General features: G+C 37.2%; 1 protein-coding gene across 1 annotated transcript in view; it reads left to right on the top strand.

The window, feature by feature from the left end:
* The window catches only part of PCDH11X (protocadherin 11 X-linked), a gene marked incomplete at both ends in the record, with an annotated part of 390,090 nt that overhangs the window by 26,422 nt on the left and 351,070 nt on the right, over positions 1 to 12,598 (top strand). The window lies entirely within an intron of this gene.

Below are 12,598 nucleotides of genomic sequence, written 5' to 3'. Positions count from 1 at the left end.
TTGAAGTGCTGCAAGATAAATTCTCCTGCAAGGAGTAAAAGTCTGAAAGTTCATACTCCATTGAGGTGTTGCAAAGTAAACAATTCAAGCTTCCTCAGCGGTAAGGGAGAAAATGAGAAAGGAAAAAGAGTGGTGTTGTCTGTGAGGAGACTGAGCAGGCAGAGATCCCTCTGGTGGTATCCCGACTGCAGATGGCAGCATGGCACTTCCCGCCTCGCCGCGGGACCTCGAGCAGCTCGGGAGGCTCGGGGGGCGGTGGGACTGTCCTCTCCAGTCTGGTGTGCTCGAGGATCGAAGCGATCCAGGCCAGGTGGAAAGCAATAAAGCTTTACAGGAGCTCATAAGTGGTTCTTAATATTAATGGAGTCTGGAATTGCAGCCTTCATTTGGGCGTAGCTTTGCTTCAAGGTCTCACAGAAGCGGGCGAGGATTTTCCTCCGAGAGTTTCGGTGCCATTTTCAGACTGGAAGGAGCATTAAATCTGGTGGAATGACACAGCTGACAGGCAAAGTTAGGGAAAAATTAGAAGCATCAGCATAATTGATCTCACTTATTTGCTGCTCTGCCTGATAAACTAGGTATTAGCTTCATAGAAATGCAGTACAACAAAGGAAATGCCTAAAGAATCCTCAGCTTAATATTAAAAATAAATTGAGAACTAAAGTACCCCTTATTCTTCAAGACTCCACAGAAAAGCTTTAAGTCACTGGAGATAGAATCTAGTGTTTATCCATATTCTGAACAGTTTAATGAAACTTTTCTGTTTTTCTGTTTACTTCTCTTTCTTCATAAGTATCACAAAGTTTTCAGTGGGGATGGTTTTCTAGTTAAGCTTTAGTTGGTCAAGGAATTAATCAAAGTAACATGTACTTCAAGAGTGCTTATTTTATTATTGATCATACATTTTGGCTTGATCATACATTTAACTTAATATATTCATTGGGAACAAATCCTCAGCATGACTAAGTTGTTAACGTTCTTCCTCCAGCTGAATTTTTTTCTGGGAGGTTTGTTTTACTACAGCTGTAATGATAACAACATGCATAAAAAAAAGCTTTGCATTAAATGCAGTCCTCATATCTTTGAAAATTTCAGGCTCTGTTGTTTATTTTATTATATTTTGTTCCCTTTACCAACACAAATTTGTATGGTAATCTATATCACTATGTATAGCATTTTTTATTCAATATATTTCAATGCATTAAGTTACATTACATATTAGAAAAGCCTCTTGCCAGTTTGTTCATCTGTTTGAACTCCCGTCACCGAGGAGAGGGCAGTGCTGTTTTCAGCATTTCTGTAGGCCTGATCTAAGTGATTTCTTTCAATGGAGTTCTGGTACAGTTCCTGTGAGTCAAAAAGGTTCTGCCACTGTCTGCTGAAACACACTTTGTCATGCAGTAATGCAGCTAACAAAGAAAGAAAGCTCATGACTCTCAAAGTCCCTTCTATGGCAGTAAAAAGCTAGAAAGCAGAATGGAAAGCAATTCTCTTCTGTAGAAGTTGGTTGGCGAAAAGGAGCATTTCTTTTTATCTGTTACAGGGGTTCCTATCTGGAAAAGCAGAATAGAACTGTGGGTTTTTTTAATGCTCACTAGCTGATATTAGCTTATCTTCATAGAGCTTTGCCTAACGTGGTTAGGAATGTATGCTGAATAGATAAGAAAAGAGATTACTGTTACAATTTGTACTGATTTTGTTAAAATTACAGCTATCCTTATTTCAGGCATATTTTTCTGCATGAAAGTGATAACATTGTGTGGAGGAAGGGTAACTAATCATCACAATGGCCCTTTACACCTATTTGGATAAAGTGTTTACCTTCAAACACATGAATTCACATTTTTTTTAAAAAAAGAGATATATATATATATAAGTAATTTCATTAATGCATTATTTACATAAATTGAGCAAGAGAGGCCACTAGAGGAAATCCTTTGTGTTGTGTTGGACTGTGAAATGAAAATTATATTTCATGATAAGTAAAAATGAGTAAAGAATTTCTTAAAGCTCAATGGATCTTCTAAAATCAGTCTCACTCCTGGCTCTGTGTGTTGTAACCTGGATAGTTTTGTCTGCAGTGGGGCTTTGGAAGGTGTCTCAAGACAGGCTACCTGAGAGTTGTCTCTGTTAGCCTATAAAACGAAGAAACAAATATAAACACAAATAATCCTGAGGCACGGTGCTCCAGTTGTCCTGCTGTCCCACCACCCTTCAGCCTCAGAGACCAACAGATTTTCGTGGTTCAGGATGATTTTGTGCCAGGCACTCTCTGAATTTGCAGAAAACTGTGGGGCAAGCTGGAGAACAGAAAGACAGTTCAGTTAAAGGGAGATGTGCTAGTTTGAAGAGTGAAAATAAGATGCCTGATATAAGGGGAAAATAGAATCATTTATCACTTTTACCTTAGTGCAGCTCTTTTACAAGGCAAAAGTTCTCTGAAGGAGCCTGAAGAAGATTCTGTTCACTGTGAAGTGTCTCTTCAGTTTGAGGACTGATATTATTATAGGCTGCGCATCTCAACTATTGTTAGTTTTGTCCATGCAAGACTTTCTACTCAGATATTTGAAATAATACTGTGTTACAGCTAAAAATATATGTTTTCTTTGGAAGCTCTAAATTTTGTGTCTGTCTGAATGGTATTGATTCAGGTCTTTAAAGAAAGGAAACTATGCCTTTGCTTCACTGCTAAATTTGTCTAAGTGGTCTATAAAATGACAGAAAGTCATTATAACAGTCATACGCAAAAAGCATGCAAGCAAAGATGGAAAGGTTTTTCTACTAAAAAACCCCAAAATATCTCTTTAGTGGTCATGTGGGCAAATAAATACAGCAGTGCAACAGCTGAAATTTTTATGGGGAAGCAATTGGAGACTCCTGAAGCAGCTGAGGACACTTTGAATCATAAACTACAGGAAACTGAAGAGGGAAAGTATGGTCTTAATGTAATGTCCCCTACGAGAGAGGTTAAATTTTGCTCTATTTGTCTGTGAGAAAAGGTGAGGGGCAGAGGTACTGATATTCTGAAGTTACCCAGGAGGAGTTAATCAATACCAGTGGCAATAGACCTTCAGAGTAGCATGCTTTTTTGGGGGATGTAGTAGAGGTAATTCTTTTAAAGGAGTTTTACCAAGTGATATAAATTGTGAAGGGGCTTATTCATAATAAGGTTTTTCAAATAAGGATATCTGGAGTGTTCCAAAATCAAACTGACTTTCCATGTCATCAGGTTTCCATTGTTTTGGCAGTTGTGGGCCTCACAGAAATTTTCTTTGGTGCAGAAACATACAACATCTTTAAAGTTTATTTATCTGCAAGCTTTGTAAAAGCTCAGTTATTTTTGACATTCACCTCAGTGGGAGCAAACTGTGTGAAGTGCTCCAGACTGACACAAATCTTCTAATTCTCTTTGCATTTGCATGGGAAAGATGAAAAGAAGGGAGAGGAGTTTTCTTTAGTCTCATTTTAATGTAACACAATTTCAAAATCTGAAATCTTTGCTCATGTTCTTTAAAACAACATTCAGACGTTTCAGATTCCTGTCTAGGTATCAGCCTGTCTAGTCAAAACACGCATAATTATAGAGCACAGTTTTATCTGTGGCAGCTTGATTCAAAGAAGGTAATGCTGCAAAGATTAATCAGAACTTGCCTTGCATCCTCCTTCTTCTTGTCCCTTTCTTTTACTGAATGCTATTTCAGATGTGCCTTTCATTTGAAAATAGTAGAATGAATACTGTAGGAACAGGGGAAATCTTTTCAGATTTACAGCTGGTCACCCAGGAAGGGTCCTGTGATCTTTTGGGTTGTTTTCTTTACCTTCAGAACAAGTTTTTTCTGCCTTGGTGCTACTGAGGAGCTGTGAGTGTCCCTTGAAGCAGCACCTCTCCCACTGGAGGAGCTGGAAGGTGCAATGTGCTCCTCATCTGTGATTCTCTGCTGTCTGCAGGGGTTCTCCCTCGTCTGTCCAGCTGGACTCTGGTCTGTCCGTGAATCCAGCTGCACTGCCAGGACACTGTACCATGTTGGGAAGCTGCTGAGGGAGGGAACAGGCATGGAGATTGATTTTTGTCATGTTTGCTGATGCAAATCTTCATTAGGGGAGTTCAGTTGGCGGGATTCTATCATCTGTGAATTTACCCACACTTAGGAATAGAAATTTCAGATGACACAGGGGTCTCTGCTGGACTGGTTTGTTAGCAGCTGATGGAGATAGACATTACACTCCTTACAGAAATCTGAATGGGAAGTAGACCTCATTTAAAATACACAGCATTTTGGGGCCCCACTGTCTCAGTTCTGTGATTCTATCACTGCCTGCTTAGACCGGATTACAGTTACGGGATATTTGGTTTTCTGATTTAAAATGTGGTGAAATGTCATTATAGCTTCCCACTCACTATGAGAACAGTGTGCTCAGGATGTGAATTGAAGGAATATTGCACTGTTCCTGAAAATAATAGCTCTGAAACTCACCTGTTCTGTGAATCTTTAGCTGCAGGATTTTTTGTTTTGTGTAATAACAGTGAGTTTAATTTAGAATCCTGTGATCATCAGTAGGCAGGGCTGATGCTTCTGAGGTGTAAAATATACATAACACTGGTGTTTTGCATTGACAGATGCAGAGTAAATTGCACTCAAAGAACATTTTCTCCTAAATTTTAGCTAAATAGCTGTTGGTATAAGCCCTTCCAAAAAGCCATTTCTAAATTGATTACTATGACTCTAAGTATTCTCAGTATTTTATCTTAATTTTCTGACTGGTATTTTTGCTTGGGGTTCTGATCTGATGCCATGTATATACATTTCACAAAAAAATGAAATTTGAAGAGACTTCTGACTGAAGTATGAGTCAAAGTGTGCAAGTCATAAGTTAGCAAGCAATTATTTAAATGTGCATCACTACTGAAGTAAAGCTGATCAAGAAAATGCTTTTCCTCTGTGCAACACTCGTAGAAAATTTCGGTGTTTTCTTTTAATACCTTTCTCTAGAAAAGCATGGGGAAGGTATCTGGAAAGTGTCCCCTTTACCTCATAGTAGAAGGCAAAAACAGAGCATGAGGAGGAGTAAAAAAGAAATTTGTGTTTTGTGTGAGGAAATAATGAAAGGTTTTGAATATGACAAAAAAACCCCCAAACTAATCCCGAGCAAAAAATACACTTTTTTTTCCCCCAGTAAGACCTTACTGACTGAGTTTATACTGAAGTTGGTAAATGAGGTTGCAGCATTAATAACGGAGTGATTTTTGTGCAAGCCAGAATGACACACAACTCCCTCTTCAACAGCCATTTGCCTTGGGCTAGAAGCAATATAATATTTCAAACATTAAGTGCATTTCACATCATTTTTTTTCAGTGGGATAACTGAAAAATTTACTCTTTCCTCCTTGTGACCCAACTGTGTTATTTCAAATGTCTTGCTTAGCTATAAACGATTGCTAACGATGAAGTCTGAGTTAACTGTGGTTTAATTTTCACACTTGATTATTTTCCTGTTTTCTCCCAGAAGGTATTGCACTCAATAATCTGCAGTTGATAGCAATTTCCTGACCAGTGAGTGGCTGGTGTCTTGGTGACTGTGGTATTGATAGTGCTTTCTTTTCTGTGAAATAATTGATCAGAATGGCTTAATTTCTGTGAATCTTTAGGACTAACCCCGTTGATGATAAATGTAGATTAAAGATGTAAAATAATTCTTCAAATAAAAAATATTTTATGCTTTTAGGAATGATGCTCTTGTATGAAGTCCACAAAAACCCTGTAGAACCTGTTGTAGGTAGTGCAGCAGCATTCTGACAGCCCTAATCTTGCAACAGCACTTTGGGTTTAAGTGGATAAAGCAAAAAAAGGAGTAAGAAACTTAGAATACTATCCATAGAAGCTATTTCTGTGGCTCCTTCTGTTGCAGCATTTGTGCTATGTGTGTAGAGATCTTTGCCTGTGCTGGGAACACACTCACACCAGCAATGGTTGGTTACTTAGAACTCAGAACATCCCAGACCACACAGTGCCTGACGTGGTAGAGATTTGGTAGCAATTTGGAAGCAAACGTGACAATTTATGGTGAAAATGCTGCAGGAAAGGGCTTTTCTCATGCTGTTTCTCTGTTTGCCAGCTCTGAACGCCATCGCAGCTGATGTTATGTACTGAAGTCGTACGTGTACTCAATGATGTTAAGCCAGCAAATATGAAAACAAGGAAATAGCACGAGAAAGCCCTTTGTCCTGTCTCTGGTTGCCGAAGACATTTATCGCCTCATCTCCAGAGGGGTTTGGAAGTGACGATGAACTGTTCAAGCTGCCCTACTGAAAGGTATCAAGGGCAAGAATTTTTTAAAAGGAAAAGACAAAGAAATTTTAGTACGTTGTGCTATAGTGTTCTATAATGTAGTTTTGCTAAGAAAAAAAGTAATGTGACCCATCCTTCTTCACAGTTGGTGATGATGGTAAATTTATTTTGCTTGTAATCATCTTCTTGTCCCAGATTTTTTCCTTATTTATTTTAGTTGAAACAATTAGGAATTTTGTTTCTATGAATATATTAAAAGGGAGCAATAAATTTTATTCATATGTTAAAAAGAGAATGTAAAGTTCTTTATACTCCCTGCATTAAAAAGAAAAACAAATGAGTTGTAGTCACTTATAGCACCATTACACATGTTAAGAATTAAGTGTTATTTATATCTATTCCATAATCTTTTTAATGATGATACTGCTGCTATGGATCATAAATAGAATTGATCAAGTTACTGCTTTCTCATTTTCTAGGCACAATAGTAGTAGTGAAAAACTAGAACTTCATGCTTTCTTATCCACAACATTTTGTAATAAATGGTCACCTTTTAAATAACTGGAAAGCATTCACATAACTTTTAAGAATAAACTTTAATTTGCATTTTGCTTGCTGAAGACGAGATAATGTCTGTTTAACAGGTGCCAAACATTTAACCTTTTGAAGTATTTTTATTTAAAAAAAAAAAAAAAAAAAAGTCATAAATCCAGTGGCTTGATTTTCAGTGTCATAAAATAGGAAATAGTATACATAATTTTTTCACTGTTAGCCAGCACATGGGGTGGGTGGAAATGGCTTACTGTTGTTTTTTTGGTTTTTTTTTGTTTTTTCCCCAAATATTTTTCTATAAAGGTTTTTTTTTTTTGTTTGGTTGGTTGGTTGGCTTTTTTGTTTGTTGTTTGTTGATTTTTTTTTCCTTAAAGTTTTTATATTATCATTTGTTATTTAGCACTGCTCATTTACAAAATAAAACTTGAGAATCATAGCTTTGTTTGAAGGTTGATTGCAAGTTCTTGTATATTGCCTCACATTTTAGGTAGTAATGCTTAATATGTATCATCTATAATATTAGAACTTCATATGCAATGCGAAATCTCTTAGGAAGCAAAGGAGTATAAAGAACCCTGTTCTGCACTTGTATGAAGACGTGTAATATTAGTTTGCTAGAATAAAGTGAAATACAGACACTGCTTTTAACTGGGATGTATACAGTATATAGAACTTTCTTTTAAAGAAAAAGGTTATTAATGATTCATGAATTAGACTACAACATGGAATTCTTACACATTACTGTATGTTTGATGTAAAGATATTTATAGGCTTGTACTTAATAATCACGTTGCCTCAGTTCTTGGACTGCAGAATGTCTACCATGACTGTTGCCTATAGTTTGCTCCACATTTGCTATCTGGCTCTTTCAAAAAAAAAGTGTATTTGGCTATTTGATCTGTAAAATAAATTCTATTAATAATGAAGTACGTATTGTAATTTAGCATATTGTATTGCATAATTATAGCTATGACTGTTACGGAAAAATTTTCATTTCTGGTGATGGAATAATTTTCTTGGGAAGAAGTTCATGTACCTGTGAGACAGTTTTGCTGTTCCTATTTATCACAGCCTTGCAGCATTTATGCTTCAAACTAAAATTCCCCAACACTTCCAGTGGTCAAACATGCAGTGACATTTATTGACTCAATGCCACAATTCAGCCAGTTTGAAGTTAATTCCCAATCCCAGAAGTGCTGTTCAGTGTCCCAAACATGGTCCTGCCTGTTGCTGCTGCAGTTTGTGGAGGTGCTTCCTAGGTGGGTGGTAGGATGATTCAGTGATGTTTAAGAGTGTCAACCCTTCTGCCTTGTTCAGAGTGCTTTGTCAGGCAGACAGGATGATTTCACAGACTTTGAGTTTCTGTTTTTGAGTCTTTGGATGTCTTTCCTTATGAGAATTAGGTTGGATTTCCTTTTTGGGAAAACCCCTATACATAAATTTAATGTTTGATTCAGAGAAGCACCAAATAACTTCAATGCTTACCTTGACTTTTTTTTTTTAAACTCAAGGGATACTGAGTGGAGATAATGTAATTTAGTCATCTCAAGTGAACATGTAGTTGCTCTCAGTTTTTTTTCTCTGGTGGTGACAAGGCATAGATAGACTAAAGCGGGTTATTTTGATTTTAGGACTGCATACCCTCTAGAAGTGCCTACTTTGTTACATTGAGTATGAAGAGAACCTTTGATAAGTACTTTTCTTGTACCAGATGTGCCAGTTATGTACTTTCAGAGAAAAATAGACTTCATTTTGAGTTCCTTTGCTTTTAACTTAGCTGAAACTCTTAACTTTTTCCTAGTATTACACTGGTCCTATCATTCTAGTCTACCAATAAGTAATTATAAAAGAATCTAGGATGGTTTTAAAATTTGTTAAAGTTACACCAATGAAATAAAAGGTATATCACATGGTTTGTTGGTCCAAATCAGTAATCTCTCTCCTCTGGTTCTCTCATGAGTCAGCCCAGCTAAATATGATAATCTTCCAAATGCCCTAAGGGAAAGCCAGCAACCTCTTAAGTGGCTCAGTTTCATGCATTTTTTCTGTTTCAATTTTTGTTCTCTTACATCTGAGTATCACTTTTTAAAAAGTGGTATTTTCATAGACTGGTTTAAAACTTGTTCCAAGCTGATTTCCTCTTGATGGTTGAATGGGTTCATGAAAATCTCATGAAAACCTAATGTTTGTTGACCGAATATGTGTGTGTGCTGGATATCAATTTCTACACTTTCCTGTCATGAATGCCAGTCAAAAATTTCTATTTTTTTTTAAATAGTATTAATACCCTGAGTCAAAGCTAGGTACATGTGTTTCAGAACCAACTCTGTTTCTCAAATATTTTCACCCACAGAAATATTTTTTTTCTGACTGCTTAGACGTCAGAGTACCTTATGAGCAAAAATCACTGAGTTGACCAAACGTTACTTTTGAAATTGACAACTCATTATATTTTCTTTGGAATATCAACATATTAATCACAGTTCAGACTGCAATTATTACAGTTACCTCAGTATAAACTCCTCAAGACATTCCCCCTTTTCCCTGGAGCTCATTGCCTCATCCCCTGAGCAGCAGGCTGTGTCTGTAGGGAAAGCTCTCGAGCCTGCTTTGGGTCAGTTCCAGTGTGGCTGAGCAAAAAGAAAACTTCTCTATGTATTGCCAGTTTTAGATTTAACTGATCCAGTTTTAGATTTAAGTGATCCCATGGCTGCTTCCAGCCCTCCAGCACAGCAGCCAGGGCTGGCTCTCAGACGAGCTGGCTGCAGCCAGTGCTGTGTTGCCAACACGTGGAATTGTTATGGATTTCTGTGTCTACCAAAGCTCCCTCCCACCCGACCTCAAACACCCCTGAGAGCGAGTGAGGCACTTCAGGAACTTTGGGGGATTTCAATCCTTCTGAGTTTAATTGAGTGGGGGACTTCTGAAGGGCAGTAGGGGGCTGTCAGGAACAAAGCTGGTTTGTGATGTAAATAGAATTATATTTTTAACATAAACTGTAATGCTGCAGGGTTTTTTTGGTTACGCTTTGCCGGTGATTTCACATTTTGCCATAAAACATATATTTATGGTGTATCCTGGTCTTACATATTATTTGTAAAATCTTTTTAACAAATAATTTGAATATATATATTTTTGCTTTCATATTGAATTACTGAGCATTGTTCCTTTTATGTCTTATTTATCTATTTCTAAAATAAATTTTGTTTGAAAATTATCTTTGTATACCTTCTGGAGAAGCCCTGTTTTTAAATACACCTCTGGTCTGTTCGCTTAATGCATGCACACCATCAAGCATCTATGGAGACTGGTATTTTTCACAGTTTAGGACTTAAATAACGTAGCCACACGTAAGCTTTGCAAGAAGAAATGTGCCTCTTTGAAAACCTCATACTCTTTAGCAGAACATTTCTTTTGTCTACAATTTTTTCAAAGAAATCTAAGCAGGAATTCCGAGAGTTACACGGTTGCTAGTGATGTTCCCAGGCACTGTGAGTGTTTCTACCTGTCTCTGTATGTATTTTGTTTGCATGTGTAGGTGAGGGGCACGAGGGTGTACAGGCCACTGCTGACACATTCAGTTAGCAGAGGTTATAGGCAGTAACTGCTGCACAGGCTGGAACTGCAGATATCTGCCTATCCCAGCATCTCTTGCTGTGAAAGATAGCCAGGCTCTAAGGATTTCAATCTGCCACATTATTTGATTTTTGGAAGATTTGTCTTCCCTTCTGAGAATGTACTGGATTCTCAATATGTGAGAAAATGACTCTTGGTGGCTTGGAGGTTAGGATACAAATATGAAAAGTACAGTTTTGAGTTTTAGTGCTATGATTCTTTCGCTAGGTTATTTTACTCATTCTGATACTGTCTCTCAGTATTCTGAAATGCAATTTTTTTCTACTAAATAGACTCATATTCTTAAATTTTGCCACTGAAAATATAGTGAAAATGACATTTTTGTATTTTCTCCAAATTGTGAGCTTCTGCTTATTTCATAAATAGACACATGTAAATCAAATTCAGTTACTTGTATGCATAGAGATGGATATTAAGTGTGATACCAGGAATTTTTCAGGGTCACTATTGACTTTTTGCAATCTTTTAAATAGGTTTTATTCATTTACGTTTTCATTTCCAAGGAAGGTGTTCATTCAAGCTGAAATCACTTTTTTCCAATAAAAGCTGAACAATGGTATCAGAGGTATGAGGTTTGATTTCTCATTGCTGAACTCCAGCTAAGAATTATGAGCTGAATTTTGGTCTGTTGTTCTCAGCATTGTTTCCATCCTTTCCTAAGAGAAGGGTTCCGTGGCTGTTGGATGGATGAAGTGCCCTCTGCTCCTGTTCTATGTTTCCTTCTGGGCTGTGATCTGAAAGTCTCCAATCATAGGTTTTTCCACACAAAAATACTTTTCCTAGGTCTGGATCTCAGCCATCCATGTGCTGATGGTTTTTTCTCTCCCTCTCTTCTATGAAAAAGAAACCAACAGGGGACAAATTCTGGTCTTTTCCAGACACTTGGGCACGTGTGTTTCAGACAAGCAAATGAACTTCAAGCAGGTGACTGGGATTTGGAAAGTCCTTTCCTTTGAAAGGGGTTTTGGGGTATTTGAGTAATCGGAAATTACTCAGAATTCTGTGATTGACAACCAGACTTGGCAGTGTCTGCATGGACAAGGTCATGGCCACGTGCAGAGGTTAGGCAGAGCTGGGATGGAAAGGGATGAGGGAAAAGGAAGATCTTGTCAGTCTGTAATTATTCTTGTGGTGAGAAACTAAATCAAAGTCTTAAGTGCCACATCAGAGATCTTTGCAGATGCAGTTTTGAGTCACATTGTGACAATTTTCTTAATTGTTTTAGTGTTGATAAAAGCAGCAGAATTCTGCTGCTAACTTAGAGTGTATGTGAACACGTGGATGTGTGTTCATATCTGGGTTGAAAAGTGACTCAGATCAGGTTTATTGGGATTGAAAGGTAAGGTGTCTTTATTGTATTGTTGACTGATTTTTGTAGATTGCTAGAAATTGTGTTTCCCTCCTTTTGAAAACAAATGTGTTTGGAGCTGTAAGTGAAGAAGAAAAGTAACTCAGGCTTGGAAAAATATATGGTACAGTTTTCTTTGCTATTTAACTGGAAGAAACTGTTTCAATTCCTAAAGATGGTACAAAAACATAGATTTTTTTTTTTTTTTAATTTTTTAACTTAAGCTGAGGTATAATTACAGTTTTTGTATAACGATAAACTGCCTTCTACCTTTTTTGCATTTTAATTCTTAAAATACATTAAAATAAATTTAAATCAAGTGCTTTTGCTTGCCAGTACCCAGTTATTGTAACTACCTAAACACATAGGTACAGATATTTTGAACTCTACTCTATGAAAGCCTGAGTATTTTCTACCTTCTGTCTTCTGTTCTCCAAAGTCTGTGTTTCTGGAGGTGTTTGACATGAAACCGTCTGTAGCCAACACACCAAGGAATCAAATTGAAGGTGGAAAAGGGCTTTTCTGTTTAAATAAGTCTATTTGTAAACAAAACTTCAAGAGGGGAGGAAAACATTGGATTATGTTCTCAAGCTTAGCAGAAGGGAAACAACTTCTCCAGCCTGCTGAGATTTTGATTGCTATTGATTTCAAAGTTAGAAGCCCAAACAACTGCAATTTATACAAGAAGTGTTTCTCCCAACTCGTGTTAAACCCAGAACTCAGTGAGAGCTGCAGCTAAGAGCTGCTGCCACTTGTGAAGGTGTATGAGATATTG

This window comes from Coloeus monedula (assembly GCF_965178545.1).
Source record: "Coloeus monedula genome assembly, chromosome: 12".
Classification (NCBI taxonomy): domain Eukaryota; kingdom Metazoa; phylum Chordata; class Aves; order Passeriformes; family Corvidae; genus Coloeus; species Coloeus monedula.
Note: the sequence above shows the minus strand (reverse complement) of the source record. Positions and strands in the feature narration are given on the sequence as shown.